Source organism: Phascolarctos cinereus, unplaced genomic scaffold (assembly GCF_003287225.1).
Source record: "Phascolarctos cinereus isolate Bilbo 61053 unplaced genomic scaffold, phaCin_HiC Scaffold_9;HRSCAF=440, whole genome shotgun sequence".
NCBI classification, from domain to species: domain Eukaryota; kingdom Metazoa; phylum Chordata; class Mammalia; order Diprotodontia; family Phascolarctidae; genus Phascolarctos; species Phascolarctos cinereus.
Window position 1 is genome coordinate 137,253,978 of NW_027556402.1, and position 19,286 is coordinate 137,273,263.

The following is a 19,286-nucleotide window of genomic DNA, read 5'->3' on the forward strand; positions in this document are numbered from 1 at the left end:
CCATCAAAATGTTTTCCCAATGAACAATTGAGAAGTGACTAGTATTTAGACTTTTGTTTTTCTAAGAAGACTGGATAGTGTCTGTTTTTCTATATCACTTTGTTTTGATATAGTAAATAATACAAATCCATACTTATTCCTTGAGGTATAGTGTTGTTGTTTAAGGCAAATATTTATTATAAGACAAACATCAGGCTTATTACCTATATTTATCAAAACTAGATCACAAGAATTCTAGAAGAGATGCCACCTGAATTATCTGCCAACAATACTTGTGAGATAAAGAGGAAAAAATATTTATTAAATATAGTCACACATTTTGCTGAGCTAGTGTGTTCAAGATCTTCTAGATCAAGGGTTCTTAACCTAGGGTTCATGAATACCCCAAGGAGTCTATGGACAGATTTCAGTGAGTTTGTGAACTCCATGGATAGGATAGGGGGAAAAAAAGCTATATCTTGATTACAAAATAATTGGTTAATTTTGTAATACTCAAGTATTGTATTTTATTCATTTAAAAACATTATTCTGAGAAGGGTTCCATGGCCTTTACCGGTTCTATGGTACAAAAAAATTTAAGAACCCCTGTTCTAGACAATAGAGTACTCGCAGATTTGAATCCCATAGAAAAGATCATTTTGTCCAAGAGAGAGTTGTTTATTTAATGGGAATCATCAGACACAGCAAATGTGCTTTGTTTTATGGATGCAGGATTGACCTTGTAATAATGAAGATCTGGGTTCAAGAAATATTTCTGACACATATTGGCTGTATAACCATGGATGGGCATTTAACCTAATTGTGGTCTTATTAAACTCCTTGTGTGTGTGTGTGTGTGTGTGTGTGTGTGTGTGTGTGTGTGTATTCATGTCACTATTTAATTATAGGACCTTAATTTTTTTTCATGACATATGAATTTGAGATATATTAGAAATATATCCCATTGAGTTCATGAACAAAATCTTTTGGGAAAGAAATAAAAACAGGAAGAGTGAGAAGTTTCAGCAAACTGGATGAAAATCTTCAAGAATTTTAGCATAAGTCTTCTCATTCCATAAGTTGCAAATGAGTAGCCAACCTGAATTGCTGTCAGATATTTTCACACAAGGACTTCTTGACACTGATACAATCATAGGTTTGAAACTCATATTCCCCTGCCCATGTACCTCACATTAAAAAAGTACTTGTGGGGCAGCTAGGTGGCATAGTGGAAAGAAGACTGGCCCTGGAGTCAGGAGGAACTGAGTTCAAATTCAGCCTCAGACACATAACACTCATTAGCTGTGTGACTCTGGGCAAGTCACTTAACCCCAATTGCCTCACCAAAAAAAAAAAATACATATACTGTAGAGTAAGTTCATAGAATCATAGGATCATACAGATAGAAAGGACTCTGTAGAGGTTGTCTATTCCAAGTTTACCTCATTTTATAGATGAGGAAACTGAGCCAAAGAGAGCCTAAGTGAACTGCCAGGGTCAGATAGGCAGTAACTTCATGAAACAGGATTCAGACTCAGTCCCTGTGACTCTAAGTTCAGCTCTCCAAGATCCATGCTCTTTCCTTTCATATGCCTAATGTTTTCCATTAAACAATGAGCTGTCTCTGAAGCAAAATTGTCTTTCTTTTGTGGGGTTCAATTTTACAGGTTTTTGTATGTATAAACATACAAACAGCATAAAACGCATATGCACTGTCAGGAAATTTGCTCACTACAAGCCTACAAAATTATCAGATGTGGTACCGAGGAAATAATGTTGGATTTGGGTTAAGAGGGCTTGAATTTAAATCCTGTCTTTGCCCTTCAACTCTTATTTTCTCATTAACTTCACTCAAAAAAAAGTTATATTAAATATACACTATAGCAGGAGCTCATAAACTATTGTTCAAGTGCCAAATTAGGCCTCCAACTGATTTTTCTATAGTCCATGAGTTAAGAATGCTTTTACATTTAAAAATAAAGTTTTATTATATTTGATTATGTAAAAAAAGAAAAACATTTTAGCTAAAGGGTAGTAAGGGTGGTATGAAATTGTGTATAAAGCTAGAATAGCTTGTTAGGAAATATTGACTGCATGTTCAGAGGTATATATTTATTATCTTCAAATTAATAGCCACTAACATCTGATTAGACAGGTGTTAACATTCACTGTTTTATTTTTATCATTATTTTGTCCTACAAAATACCTTCATATTAACTTTTTGTGGAAAAAGAAAATGCTTTACTATATTCTCTGAAAATAATGTTAATATATTTAAAATGAGAAGCATGGATTTGGAAGTGGATCAGAAGGTCTACCTTTACTTTTGTTCACAGTCTGAATTCTGTGTCATTATTTTATTACAAGCTGGAGATCAAAAACATAGCTGTCAAAGAAAAGTGTGATAAGATTATACCACATAATAACATATCTCCAGCAAAGTTCATTCTATTTGGAGTATATGAATAGGAAGAATTATTCCATATAGTATCTAAAACTGTGATTTTACTCTATTAAAATGTAATATTATTGCTTTGTATAGCTGTGAAATCAAGGTTAAAAAATCAGGTGTAAATAATTCAGAAGTGTTATATGAGGAAACAAACTTTTAATTTGCTAATGTGTTCATTGGCTTATAGAAAATGAAAAGAAATTTCTCTTCATTTCTAATAGGGATATCATCTAGTAAGGTCTGTACCATGTTAATAGGGTAGTTCCCCCTCCCATTCCCAACCCCACACATCTAAATTTATTGAGACCAACCATGAGACTTAACTGGTCCAGAAGATTGACGCTAACTTGTTGATGTAGTTTCTTGGAAACCTAAGAACAAAATATAGGCTCTTAAAGAGTCATGTATCCTCAGGTTTCCATATGCTTCCATCTACGGCATGTCACCATTCAAAAGTAGAGGAAAGGGAGCTATGTCCAAATGGAACAATGAGGTATCTTCACAGAATATCTTTACAACCATTTATTAAAGGCTTTGTTTGTTCTGGCAGTATGTTAAGTCCTGGGGTTACAAAGGAAAGCCAAAACAGTTTCTGGCCTCAAGGGACATGCAATTGAATAAGGAGGAAATCATGTAAATAACTAAGTATATGCAAGATATAAAGTGAGCAAGTAGAAAGTAATTTGAGAGGGAAAAGACAATAGATGTTAGAGAGGGATCCTAAAAGTACTCTGAAGGTAAGACTTGAGCTGAGTCTTAAAGGAATCCAGCAAAGGCCCATTAATAAGTAAACCTCCAACTTTTCAATTTTAGATGGTCCATGGGGTATCTTGCCTTTCGTTCCAATCTCAAACCTGAAAAATCAGAACAGCCTTAGCCTGGCCTGACCAGAATATTATTGTATACACTTTGGCTAAATTCAATAAATCCTCTATGTCTCTAAGGCCCTTTATTTCAGGCTAAATGATATATGGTATATATTATACTAGTATAATCTATGTAATATTACCCATGTTATAATTTATTTTAATCTAACTTCCATGACAGGTAATAGACTTACCCCTCAGTAAAGATCTTTAAATGACTGTAGATGACAGCTTGTTGGGTAGATTATAAAACTGTACAGAATCACAGATTTAGAACGGGAAGAGACTTTAGAAACCATCTAGCTTAATGCTCAGACAGGTTGCAACTTTCCCAATTTCACAAGATTGTAAGTAGGATAAAAAGGATTCAGCTCAGCTCCTTTGACTTCAAATCCAGCACTATTTGCACTGTGTCATGTTGCCTTTTAGTTACGTACACATTGAACCTGAAGGACTCTGTGTTCCCTTCAAAGTCTGACACTCTGTACTCAAAGTATTCATTAGATAACACTTTCATTTAGTTGGATCTAGAGGCAAAGTGGTTCTCTCTCCTTCCCTAAAAAATCCACTTTATGAATCTGTCCAAGTTTCAATAATTCAAATTGGAATTTGATGAGGTCCATTTGCACATATATTCCTAAAAGCTGCTCATTATTTCACATCAGTTTATTGTTTTCACTTTCACCTTAAAAAACAAAAACAAATACATAGTTTATACTCTCTTTTGTATTAAGGTAGAACACTTAAAAAATTGCTTGATGGCATTTATTAGGCACTGAAGAACCAAGTACAATAAAGACACTCCTTTGTCCTCAATGAACTTAAAAAAAAATTGGGAAGAAGATAGCATATAAAGGGGACCTGGAAGGGGGAGGGGAAATATACTCCCATGAAGATGGGCAGGATGTGCCATGAAGCCCTGATTTGTGGCAAGGTAGAGTAAAAACTCACCTGTCCAAGGGAGAGGTGGTATGTGGTGAGAAATGAGAATGAGAAAAATAGCTACAGTGAAGCGGTGGCATGATAAAAGGCCTATCGATCCAAAGATAACGTCTTACAACACCCTAAAATTCACCACATTTCTTCCTTTATGAAAGCTGAACCTTTAGATGATCCTATGAGAATGAGAAATATCACCCTGAATATTGTGCATCATATCCAGTTAGCAGGGTATGATGTCCAGAGAGAAGGGGACAAAAATTTTGTTGTGGAATCAGGGAATAGGTGCTATTTGGAATGAGAAGTGGAGAGCAACAATAAACACAGCTAAACTAACTAATTAATCAATAAAAATTGAAGAAGTGACTTCTCTGTATCAGATACTGTGATAGAAGGATATAAAGGGAAAATAATTAAACAAACCTTACTTTTAAATAGTTTACATTCTACTAGGCATTAACTAGTCTTAAGTGAAGAATGAGAAATTACTGATGATAGAACTGATCAGTTGTGTTTTTTCTCCAATTTTTTTCTAATTTTACTGAGGGTAGACTTGTGGATTAAAATGAAACTTATTAATTAGATATTTCATTTTCTTACACAAATAAATTCCAGCAAATTTTATGGATTTTTATTTTGCCTACCAAGAGTTCCAAGATTATTTTGGTTTATTCTCGCTTTTTAAGTGAACTTTTTTAAGCATGGAATTAAGAAAGTGATACAAAGTGCTATGGAAAGTCAAGAGAGAGGAGACTCACTTAAAAAGTAATCAAAAATTGCTCATAAATTTCCAGAAATAGGCATCACTTTCAACTAGCAGGGATAAGAAATAGCTTCATGGAAGAAGGACAATAGGGAGCATGAGGAGTGATATGTGAGTTAGCAATAAGAAAGATGATGGAAGGGGAAGAGAGAATTCATTTTAGGTGGGGGAAATTACATTAGCAAAAGAATAGGAATGGGACAATATAGCAAAATGAATCTAGATTGTCAGGAACATAGAATAATTGAAACACAGTGAAAAATATGAATTAGAAAAAAATGGAGTTGAATCGCAAAGGACCTGAATGTCCCAGAAAAGAAGTTTTTATTTTATTTAATTGATGGAGGGAAAATCATGTCAGGCTTTTTGCACAATGGAGCAACAGGCTTTTATTAGGAAAATGATATATGGAACAAAACAGAGATTTCAGCAAAGAGACTAGTTCAGAGGATATTTTTAAAAAATCATTTGTGAAACTGAAGTAGGATGATTACAATGGAAATGAAAAGGAAGGCATGCATACAAGAGACATAGTGCTATTGTATCTAGAGAATTTTGATTATTGCTGAAAATTTTGCCTTTTCAGAGAAATTTTACATTGTAAACAAGTAATAGAGGGAGGAGAGTGATACTTAAAAGTCTCAAGAGAACAAATAGATTTTAGGAAATTTACACTTAACTAATATGCTAATTATAATTCCTTATTAAGGTTAAATACTTTTGTATCCAAATTTGAATTACTATGTGCACTTGAAAATTATTTTCTCTAAAAACATTAAATATTTCGCACTTTAACTATTTCACTTTATCCTTATATCTTCAATGCTATTAAATTAGCAACAATTTAACATAACTACCTTTTCTTATTTCTTAAGGGAAAATTACAATTCTCTTTAACATTCGAAATTTTGTGTTTAGGATGCTGTCATGTCTCACATGAAGATAAATTAATATTAACTTTCTTAGAAAAGTACTAGCCAAAAATCTAGTAGGATGTCATGTTTTGTTTTTTCCTCCTGTCTTAGGAAGTAAAAATTATGTTTAGAAAGGTAAACTTAGACTTCTTATAAACTTTATCCTAAGAGGCCAAAAGGTATTATCATCATCATGTCCAGAATGGAAAGGGAATGAAAGGTAGGCAGTACAGTGAAAAGAGAACTAAGTTTAGAGTAAGAAGACCTGGGTCTGAATCACAACTGTACAACATCATAGATGCATGACTTAAATTCAATCCTATTATTTTACAAGTGAAGAAACTGAGACCTATGCTAATAGACATTTTAAAAATAAATATAAAATAAATGAAATTTGTGTCTCTATATAGGATAAGTAAACACCAATTTAACGTGTGCAAGAAGATAAAATGTTCTCAAAAGTAGTATGTGGGAAAATTCTAACTCCATTAAAGGAATAACATGTACTGATTTTCCTACAACCTCAAATCAGTTGCATGTAGCTGATATTATTTGCTATTGGTAAAGGGAGTTTCCATACTCTGTGTTCTTAACATTAATGAAGCTATAGTTCCGGACTTTGTGTGTGTGTGTGAGAGAGAGAGAGAGACAGACAGAGAGAGAGAGAGAGACAGACAGAGAGAGAGAGAGACAGAGACAGACAGACAGACAGAGACAGAGAGAGACAGAGAGACAGAGAGACAGAGAGACAGAGAAACAGAGAGGGAGAGAAACAGAGAGGGAGAGAGTCTTTCTATTCTGGACATCATGATACTGTCTCTTGGCCTCAGAATAAAGTTTGTAAGTCCAAGTTTACCTTTCTAATGGAGAGTTAGTTAATATATTATCTTATACATAATATATTTATGTTTGGTACAGATGTGATTTCACTGGCACTGGGAATTCCCAGTATGGAAAAACACTTTTGATAATTCTCCTGTTATTTGTAATCTCTGAGAGTTGCCTTTCATACCGTGCAGAGGATTTAAAAAGCTTTAACTTCTGTTATACTTTCCCATAATGTCTAATTTCTATAGTTCTGTATGCTGATTTTATCTTGTTTATAAAGATTTAGTTTAATTTTTTAGAATGCTGTAATTACAAATTCTATTTTTCCTCATTCTGAGGATTGTAAATGAGTTAATATTAGATTGTGAGAGTAGTCAGGACTTTGAATGAGGATAACATTAGTATAAACTTTGCCTCAGACACTTACAAGCTCTGCATCCCTAGGCAAGTTTCTTAACTTCCTTCATCCTGCTTCTTCATCTGCGAAATGGGAATAATATTGGTACTCATTTCACAGAGTTCTTGTTACAATCGAATGAGATGGTGTGATATATGTAAAGTGATTCCTAAATCTTAACTAATTATAAAAGATTCATTATTATTACAAAATAAATGTATATGTACAGATACATTTATATGAGTTTTTGTGATAATACAAAGAGGTCATAGGTAAACAATTTGTTGATTGTTTTCCTAATACTGAGCTTTCCATGCATCTTTGATATAAGTCCAATTTGGTTATGATGAATGTTTCATTGGATGAATTACATTTTTAATTAAAATTCACTTTTTATGTTAGTCTTAAGTTTTTTTCCAGTGGATGTAGTTTATCCTTCCTTTAGTTAATGAAATTATATTTGTCTCACAAAAAGAATCAAGTAGAATGTTTTTTCCCCTTAGTTTTTAAGGATAATTTATGTAGTATTTTTATAAATTACTATTTAGTTTGTTTAAATTCTCCTGTTAAACCATCAGGACCAGGAATTTTTCCTCTTTGTTAATTGCTTCACAAATTCTATTTCTTTTTCTGAGATTTTATTATTTAAACTCTCTATTTGCCATTTGGTTAATTTGGATATTATTTATTTTAAATGTATTCCTTTATTTCTTTTATGTTCCCAGTTTTGTTAGCATATAACTGAACATGTTAGATTCTGATAAGCATTTTTATTTCTTTTGATTTTATCATGATTTCACTTTATTTGCTTTTGTTTTTGTTTTTGTTTTTGGCTAAGCAGTGGGGTTAAGTGACTTGCCCAGGGTTACACAGCTAGTAAGTGTTATGTGTCTGAGGTCGGATTTGAACTCAGGTCCTCCTGAATTCAGGACCTGTGCTGTATCCACTGAGCCACCTTACTGCCCCATTTCACTTTGTTTGCTATTCATTTGATATCTGTGCTTTGCTTTTTAATCAAATTAGTTAAATTTATTAGTTAAACTTATTCTCTTTTCAAATAATCAGATTTTGGTTTCATTTATTATTTTTATCATTTTTTGTTTTCAGTTTATCTATTTCTCCTCTAATTTTTAATATTAACTTATTTTGTGCTTGTTTTACTATTTTGCTTACTTGTTATTTGTTATTTTTTTTTTTGGTGAAGCAATTGAGGTTAAGTGACTTGCCCAGGGTCACACACCTAGTAAGTGTCATGTGTCTGAGGTCAGATTTGAACTCAGGTCCTCCTGAGTCCAGAGCTGGTGCTCTATCCACTGTACCACCTAGCTGCCTCTTATTTGTTATTTTTAAAATACATATTTAGCTAATTCATAGTCTTTTTGTCCTATTTTAATTTATATTTGTAGGGATATGATTTCCCCCTGAGGATTTCTGTTAACCTAAATCCAGAAATTTTGGCATACTATTTCATCTTTTACATTTTCCTTCATATAATTATTTTTATTATTGTTCATTGATGCACTCATTATTTGTGTTTTGTTGTTATGTCTCCATTTGAGTCTGTGTTTTTTTGTTGGTATTCCATGAACTGATTGCTATCTTTATTGTGTTATCATTTTTTAAGGATGTGCTTGTACTTTCAGCCTTTTAACATTTGTTTACATTGTCTCTGTGGCCTAATAAATGGACAGTTTTTATGAAAGTTTTACATGGTGATGAGAAATCCATATATTTATTAGAAGTCTCACTTAGAAGAAGCTATTAATCTATTAATTCTGGTCTAGACTTATCCCAAACCAAGGAGTGATACTGAAATATTCTGCCATTCTTTAATTATTATCTTTGTCTTCTTGTTTCAATTTTATGTTGATATTTGTTTGATGATACTATATTGCCTTTCAGCATAATGTAGTTTCCTTGGCTATCCCTTTTTGTTGTCTAACAGTAGAATTCCAAGTGCAACTTTTTTGGATTCAAGGATTTATGCCCTTAATCAGAAGGAAGTCATTCTCATTGTAACTTGTTTGCATTGCTCATAAATCTAAGAGGTCCTAGCAGACAATTGTACTGCCACATGAAAGCCTTTCACAATCTTAAAGAATATTTTTCAGGTCCCACCTAAACTTCTCCAATTTAAATATTCCCAATTCTTTTTCTTTATCTCTACATACTATAATCTTAAAACCTTCCAAAATCTTGATTGCCCTCCTCTGGATATTCTTTTCTTTAACTGTGGTCTTCCCAAAATGGGGCACCCAGAATCAAATGCAACACTGCAGATTTGGTCTGAAAAAGGCAGAATGGTATTTGCCCATCACCATCTTCATCTTGTCCACTCTGTGCAGTATAAGATTGCATTAATTTTTTGTTGGCTTCTGTGCCACATCACTTTTATTCAGTAATCTGCCAGAACTCTTTGATCATTTTAATAATTTTTATCTATTAAGGACTCCTGTTAACAAAAGACTTCTAGGCCCATAAAGGGGCTTGAAATGAAACAGAGTTTGGTACATCAATTAAAAGCATTTATTATCTGAGAAAAAGGAGCTTGTACAGGGGAGAGAAGATCCTGCAAGGGAACAGAGAGGGAGAAGGGTTCTCAGTTGCTCAAAGTGAGTGGAAAAAAGGATGAGATAATGGAGTTTCTAAAGGCTATAGGCTAGGGAGTAGGTGTGTTATGGGAGAAGACATCTGTAAACACAATAAGCAAGGAAGTAAGGTGTTTGGAAAGCCCTGAGTCTGCAGCTGCTGCTCAAGGCCACCTTTCATCCACTCAAGATTGTTCTGTCCTCTACAGGCATCTCCAAGTTCAGCTACAGTTCACTTTGCAAAGGATTACTGGTATGTCAAGCCGTTTTGAGCTTCAGAAGCCTTTCTGATTGGCTACTTGTTGTATAACTCTAAGAGGTCAATGCAGTCATTACAAATCCCATGTTAACTCTCCACAATCTTGTACTGATTTTTGTTTTATAGTGATGATACTGATGCCTTTATTTTAAACAGTGTATGGTCAAACACATATCTCTGAGATACTCCACAAGATGTATGTTCCCAGGTTGAAATCAAATCACTCATGGGCCTAACTGGTTTTGAATCAAAGTATTATTGCCTAATCTAATTGTCTTTATCTTGTCAACAAAAACAGCATGAGAGATCTTATCAAATCATTTGTTGTAAAAAATTTATTATTTGTTAATATGGTAAGTAAAGCACATCTACAACATTGTCTTGGCCTAAACAGCTAGCTGATATGGTGTATAGAGGGCTGAAGCCAGAATCAGGAAGACCAACATTCAAAAGTTAAAGCAGATTGTGTGATACTGGGCAAGTTTGTATCCTCTCTTAGTCACAGATTTCTCAACTATGAAATAAGGATTATAATAGCACCTACCACATAGCATTGTTGTGAAGGTGACCTGAGATAATACATTTAAAATGATTTAAAATTTAAAGCCCTATGTAAGTGCTAGTTATCATTATTATTGTTATTGTTATTATTTTAATTAGTAATAGTAATGGTCTTGTTACCTTTTCAAAGAAGAAAATAGCTTAAGTCTAGAATGGCCTTTATTTGGTGATCATTGCTTCCACTTCTAGATGTTCACTAATCATTTCTGCAGTAAGATGTTCTAGAATTTTGCAGGGTATCAAAGTCAAGCTTATCGCCCAATATTTTGAAACCTCATTTTTTCTAATGGTTCAATGTTTGCCCTTCTCCAGGCCTGTAGTGTTTTCCCTCTTTTCCACAGTTTTTCAAGGTGACACATAGTAGCTTAGCAATCTTCTTTGACATTTCTTTCACATTCTAGGCAGTAGTTTGTCTTTACCTAGTTACTCAAAATCAGTAAGTATAGCTAAGTACTCTCTTATTATCTACCTACCTTCTTCTCTTCAGCATTCTCTTTTAAACACTCTCTATTTTTTCTATCCTATTCATTAAAAATAAATCCTCCTTAGCAGAGAAAGCAGAAATAAAATAAGATTTGAGCATTTATTCCTTTTCTATAACATCTATATTGATAAGCAAATTTACTCTGAGCCTTAATCTTTAGTGAACCAAAATTTGGGGTAATAAATCCACCATTTCTCCAGGACCTAGCTGGCCAAAACTTGATCATATTTTAGAAAAGCTTCTGTTTTAATGTTCTAAAGATCTAAATTGCAGAACTATCATTTTTTAAAACAAAAAAAAACCCCTAAGTACTTTATATAATTCAGTTGTTAGAGGGGGATGACTCATTAATCATGCTCATTTTTTAGAGTTAACTAAAGAAGACATTATTATTAAATAATTTATTAAGCTTTTTTCTAGTCAAATTCAACTTCAGTTTTCAAAGAAATTGAATTTAAATCTTGTAGCAAGTCCCCTTTTTTTGTAGGAATGTTTCTGGTTTTACTTTGAGTGGATGAATGGACTCTCTCTGAACTCATATATAGTAATGTTTGTATAGCTGCCTCATAGACAAATAATATAGAGATTTAAAACACATAAGTTCAATCAACTTTTTGAGCCTTAAGAATAGGAAGCTGCTTTAAAATATTCCTTTTCCTTGCCTCCCATGGCAAATGGCCCACTGGTGATGTGTTCAATGGCAGCTGCAACAGTAGCCTAAAGAAGTTTTGTAATGGGGTAGGTCATCATTTACATTTTTATTAAAATTCTTCCTTTCTGAGAGCATAATTCTTTTTAGTCCTAGCCAAATTTTTTTCTGAGCTATGAGCCTATGGGCAATTCTATTTTATATGTCTGTGAGAGTCCATTCTATAAAATTGTACAAAAATATAGTAGGAAAAATATTATAGAATATGCTGTTTCCTTTTTCTGTAAAGAAACATTTCAAATGCATCTATAATAATAACAAAGAGAAACATCTACTAAGAACCTACTATGTATCAAATGTGCTGTATACTAGGTATGCAAATACAAAAAAAAAAATCCTTATTCTCCAGGAACTTAAATGGTAATTGAAAATACAAGTATATATAAAAGATAAATACATAATAAGGTCAATTAGGTAGCTTAGTGGATAGAGTACTGGTAAGAAAGACCTGAGTTCAAATCCCATCATTCACTAGCTTTGTGACTATAAATGTATCACTTAACCCTGTTTTTCTCAGTTTCCTCATCTGTAAAATGAGCTGGAAAAGGAAAAGGCAAATCACACCAGTATCTTTGCCAAGAAAAATGGGCTCACAAAGAGTCAGACACGAAACAACTAAAAAACAATAATATGCAATATAAAGAATGTAAATACAAAGTAATAAACTATGAGATAGTATGAAAAAGAGTAGGTAGGAGATAAGAGAGTCAAGAAAGACTTCATATGGAAGGAGATGCTTTAGCTAAGTCTTAAAGGAAGAGAATGCCTCTGAGATAGATGTGAAGAGGAAGTACATTTTTTCTCTTTTTTAAAAAATTTGTTTGTTTTTAGTTTTCAACATTCACTTCCACAAGATTTTGAGTTCCAAATTTTCTCCCCATCTCATTCCTCCCCCCACCCCAAGATGGCATGCATTCTGAATACCCCTTCTTCTAATCTACCCTCCCTTCTATATCTTCCCCCTTTCTCCTATCCCCTTCCCCTTCTATTTTCCTGTAGGGCAGGATAGATTTCTATACTTTGTTTCCTGTATTTTGTATTTCCAAGTTGCATGTGAAAAAATTTTTAACATGTGTTTTTAAAGCTTTGGGTTTCAAATTTTCTACCTTCCTCCCTCCCCACCTACCGTCATGGAAAAGGCAAGCAACTCGATACAGGTTATACATGTGTAGCCATGCAAAACACTTCCATAGTAGTCATGTTGTGAAAAACTAAGTATATTTCCCTTCATCCTATCCCACCCCACATTTATTCTATTCTCTCTTTTGATCCTGTCCCTCCTCAGAAGTGTTTGCTTCTGATTAGCCCCTCCCCAAATCTGCCCTCTCCTCTATCATCCCCCTGCTCTCTTGTCCCCTTCCCTCCCTATTTTCCTGTAGGGTAAGATAGATTTCAATACCTAATTGAGTGTGTATGTTATTGCCTCCTTAAGCCAAATCCAATCAAAATAAAATTCACTCATTCCTTCTCCCCTTCCTCCATTTCCCCTCCATCGTAAAAGCCTTTTCTTGTCTGTTTTATGGGAGATAATTTACCCCATTCTACTTCTCCCTTTCTCCTCACAGTAAAATTCTCTCTCGCCTCTTAATTTTATTCTTCAGATATCTCTCCATCTTCAACTCACCCTCTGCCCTCTATGTATGTATGTATGTATGTATGTATGTATGTATGTATGTGTGTATGTATATATGTATATATGTATATATGTATGTATGTGTGTATGTATGTATGTATGTATGTATCTATCTATCTATATACATACATATAATTTTTTCCTCCAACTACCCTAATACTGACAAAGGTCACATGAGTTACAAATATTATCTTGAGGAAGTACATATTAGCATGGAGATGGCCAACACAAAGATATGGAAATTGAAGATGGAGTGTGGTATGTGGGTAACAGAAACAAGGTTAGTTTGATTGGATTATAGGAAAAGGAATAATATACAATGCATCTAGAAAGAGAAACTAGAACTAATGTACACAGGGCTTCAAAAGCTAAACAGAGAACTTCATGTTTTATCTTAGTGGCACTAGGAAATCCCTGGAGTTGAAGTAGAAGTGCTATTTGAATAAAGAGAAGGGGCTGGACTTGAAGAAATAGATCAAATTTCATTTGAGGTTTTGAAGAGGCTAAGGAGTCAAGGTTAGGGGGACAATGATTTTTAGGACATTAATTCTACATTTCTGTCATATGACGGAAAGCAAAATGAATGAAATTGTATGCCTTTGATTCAATCATTTTTTTCCCTGCTAGACTCAACACAACTCCCCCATCTCTGAAGTGATAGCCTGATTTCAAAGAAAATGCAACGAGGTATGTGGCCATTTGTCTTTTATTTTAACTTAATTCTCAATCTCTCAGAGACCTCGTTGGTGTGGGGAGAATCAGCCTAGATTGATCTGTCCATAAGTCAGAAGACTAGCTCCCAGTGTGTGAGTCCCTACCAGAAGACGCAAAAATTCTATTAATCTTGCAGCTCCTGGGTATTGTACATATTGCCCCTAAATCCTTTTCAACTGACCAATAAGTCACAACAATTCATTTATGGTGGCCTTTCTGGAACACTCCTGATTAAAGTGATACTGCTAAGTCTGTATCATTTTTAGCTTTGTCTTTTAGGGGCCTCCATATGTGGGAAGAGTGTAGGATGAATTGTCATTTAGGTTCTTAAAGTTTAAAAAGCTCAAATATTTAGAGCTTAAAGATGCCTTAGAGATCATTTGGCCTAATCTACTCATTTTGCAGTTAAAGAAACTGGGATCCAGATAATTTAAGTGAATTTCTCAGGGTCATATAGGTAACTTCACTTTCTTAGCTTCCTTTAAAGCTAATCCCAAATGTCTCCTACTACAGGAAACTAAACCTGATCTCACAACTTGTTAGTGGCCACTCCTTACTCACATCCTCACTGACTTTAAATTTTAAGTACTTTTTATATATTTTAGATTATATATTTTGGCAGCTTAGTGACTCAGTGGATAGAGTGTCAGGCTTATAGCCAAAAAGACTCATCTTCCTGAGTTCAAATTTGACCTAAAATATTTACTGTCTATGTGATTTTTAGTAAGTCACTTAACCCTATTTGTCTCAGTTTCCCAGTCTGTAAAATGAACTGGAGAAGGAAATGGCAAACCATTTCATTATCTGTGCCAAGAAAACTCCAAATGAGGTCACAAAGAGTCTGATACTACTAAAAAGACTGCATAACAACCTATCAGAATATTTTTATTTCTATCCATTAGAAGGTGAACTCCTTGAAGGTAAGGCCTATTTCATTTTTGTCTTTGTATCACCATTATGCTTGAAACAAAGTAAATATTTAACATGTGTACAAAAAATTAAATTTATCTGAATGGATAAAACCACAGATGTTTGATGTACTGAAATAGCATTGCCATTATTCTTCGTAGAACTCAATATGCCCACCAGGAATAGAAACCATACTTATTTAATTTTATTTTCAACAACAATTAAAACCTTAAGCTTCAAAAGAATCTCTCTCTTACTCAACATGATACATTTACATTTTAATTAATCCATCCACTAATAACCTTAGACCCCTGAGACATTAGAACTTAGTGCCTCTATAATCATAAGGTTATATGATTTCAATTGTATTTAAGTTCATGCTACAGAAATAAACTGGTATTGTATATAATTTTTAAAATTATAATACTCAGATGAGAACCTACAACATATTAATAATACAGGAATTATTCCTTCAAGCACTCCAATATGCTTGACACAAAAATGTTAGAACCATAAAATTGGCCTCTGACAACATGGCATGATCTGACTTATAGATGAGTCCTCTATAAATGAAGTATTTTGGATATCGTATTTGAGCAATTAAATATCCCTAAGTGAAGTCTAAGATAGAGCTACAATATGATGAATTCCACACAGATGATCATAATGATCACTATTATTATCATCATATCTAGCAGTGATTGGAGCAAAAATATTATTACATGATCATCTTTAAGTATAGAACAATGCAGAAGTACAGAGAGATCGTATGATAAAAAAACAAATTAAAGTTCATTTGTTAACCAAATTCCTTTTATCTTTGCTTATTGGGAGTGACGCTATGAAAAGGGATAACTAAATGCCATGTGGACAACTTTTTTAAAAAAAGACAAATCAATCCTGAGTCCCAGTTTTGTTTTCAAAAAATGAAAAACCTTCAGATGCTGAAAAAGTAAAATCAATTTCCCCATCAGTCTGAATGATTTGCTAATATAGAGCCAATGTAGTAACTTGAAAGATTCATTTGATTTACTAAATTCCAAAGGCTGGTCTAGTTCCAGGCAAATCAAATGGATTTGCATTTTATGATACACAGTTCAGTAATCCCTACTTTCTATTTTATCACTGTCACTTAAAAGAAAAAAAATTTTTGAAATACAGTAACAGAATTAAGCCACCTTTGCTTTTAGCACAATACTTGGCGTCTTGCTGGGATATGAATGAATTGTACAATTAAAAAAAATAAAAATAAAATGTTCATGCCTGAATACCATAAGTCAAAGCTAAACATCATTATGACCATTATGGGATTGGGTAAATAGAGAAAACTTCATAAAGGACAAAGGATTTGGGTGGAGCCTTGAACAATTTTAGATAAGCAGTGAAAATTTAGATAAGCAGAGAAGAAAGAGGATATTGCAGCCAATAGAGAGGTGTTATAAGAGAAGTCACACAGTTGGAATATACTCATGAAGCATGGTGTGAATCATTTGGCCTTGAGTTTGGGATTCATATAAAATATAGTAGAAAGGAACATGAAACAAACAAAAGTCAACATTGTCAAGTGCCTTTAATGAAAGAATAAGAAGTTGGAAGTTTATCCTATAGGCAATGAATGACTATTGAAGGTATTAGAATAAAGAGTTAAATAATGAAGGAGGTATGATAGACAGATGTGTGTATTTGTCTATAAAAATGAAAAATGAATAGCAAAGTAATTCCCTATCCCTTTTTTTTGGGGGGGGGTCAAAATAGAGGAGGAAGAGGTGATATTCCCAGAAACAATTAATCAGGCTTTTGTTTTGTTTTGCTTTTTCCCCAGATAAATACGAGACAACGTATCATCATCAGGAAATGAAGATAGGATCCAAGTGAAATATGATGAAATATATCAGGAAATAAAATAAATCACAAACTAAAAATATTGATTACCTACTGAACAAGATATATCACAGAATGAATTAAGCATGTCAACCATTGAATTGGATATGTCACCCACTGGGTCAGATATATTACCTACTAATTCAGATGCATTGACTACTGAAGGAGATATATCATCTGCTAAGCTAAATGCATCACCTCTTGAACCAGCAATATCTTCAACTGAACTAGATATGCCATATACTGAATCAGTTACTTCATACTGATTTCAATATATCGTCAGGCAAAATGTATTCACACCAACTATATTAAAGGATAAAAGACATAATCCACAGTTAAAGGTGGAAATGCTATTGCCTATATTTTGAAATCTAAATTTGATTCATTGTCCTTGCTGTGGGCTAGGATACAGAATTACTTTTACAAATGGATATATCAGTTCAGGTACACAGTATTGTAGCTGTCATCACTTAGGAATGTCTGAATTAACCTACAGTCTTATTGTGCCTGTGGCACTGAAAGTTGAAGTGACTTGTCCATGGTCACACAGACACTATGCCAGAGGCAGATTTTCTTGACACTAAGGTAGGCTCTTTAACAACTATGATATACTGCCCCTGAGAAATAATTGGAATATACCAAGATTTTAGTCAACAAACCCTCTTTTCAACAAGCATATCTGGACCTCAGTTTTCTCATCTATAAAATAAGGAGGTTAGACAAGACAGAGTCACACACCTCTTCCATCCTTACATCTATGATTCTATGATGCTATTATTTAAATGCTTATTATTTCCTTAGTATAATGTAAGTTCCTTTAGTGTAAGAACTCATTTTTGAAGGTGTTTGTTTTTATACCTCCAGTGCCTAGCACTAACTTTAGTACTTAGTAGTTGCTTAATAAATGCTTATTGGATTAGAATGGATTGTTATCTGACTTTTCTTGTGCTTTCATATTGAACTTTTCCTATTTGTATAACATATTCCAGATATGATCATAAATTTATTGAAGAAAAAGATAATGCCTAGAACCTGTGACTCATATCAGTGTCTATCCAGCAATATGAAGTATTTATAATTGATGCTTAACAAATATTTGTGGATAGATTATATTTCACACATACACACATGCACATACACGCACATAAATATGAACATGCACCCACACACTCACACAATGGATCAAGAAACTCATCTCTGTTTGTCAGGCAGAGGAGGACTTGGGTGAAGATTTTTCTCCTTTCATTCTTTTTGCCCCCAAAAGTTTATTTAAGTCATTTGGGTCCATTTGACAATGGAGGTCAAAAGTAAATTAATTGCATCTTACATAAACAACCAAATTCTAAAGGCTAGCTTGAGGTGCTTATGCACCTCGAAAGTCATCTGCCTGAAGAGGTGTCCCATCTAGAATATCACATACGTGTAACTACTTAGTATTTGCTCTGTTCCTATCATAGGGAACTTTTCTTCCTTGTTTAATTATATTTGTATCCCTGTTACTTAGCAGAGTACCTGGCTCATATGAAATGCTTAATAATTGCTCTATCTATCTATCTATCTATCTATCTGTCTTTCTATCTACCCACCTATATTTATATCTCTGTTGGGGCTCACAATCAGAACACAACAATGAAAAGGGCACCTTGGATTTGAAAAATAGAATGGACATCAGGGTAACATTATATGTTCTAAATATATTCTCTCTTGTATAAGTAAATGAATCATTCTGATAAATATCAAAGTGGCAATAAATAGAACATTGTGGGACTATACCAAGATAAGAAATACTTCAACAAGCAATCAACAAGCCTTTCTTAAGTGTTTACTCCTTGTTAGACACTGTGCCAAGCATTGAGCATACAAAGACATACAGACATATGGTGCCTGTTGTAAAGGAACTCATGTTCAAATGAAGGAGACAGTATGCAAATAACTATGTACTTATGAGATATATTCAGTGTAAATTAAAGGTAGTCTCAAAAGGGAAAAAAAAATGAGCAATAGGAAAGTTAGAGGGGAAGTTGGGAAAAGAATCCTGTGAAATTAGGGTTTGAACTGAGTCTTGAAACACGACAGAGGCAAGAAGGGAAAACATTGCAGGCACAGAGGAAAACCAGGGAAAAGGCAAAGAGATGGAAGGTGGAATGTTGTTTTGCAGGAACAATAAATTGACAAACCTAGTTGTATCATATACTATGTGGAGGACAGTAAAGTATAAAAAGACTAGAAAAATAGGGAGTGGCCAAAATGTGAAGGGATTTAATTCCAGAGGATATTATATTTGATCTTGAAGGTAATAGGGAGTCACTGGAGTTTTGAGTGCAGGAAACAGTGTGTGTGTGTGTGTGTGTGTGTATGTGTGTGTGTGTGTGTGCGCGCGCATATGCACTTGTGTGACAATGACAGGTGC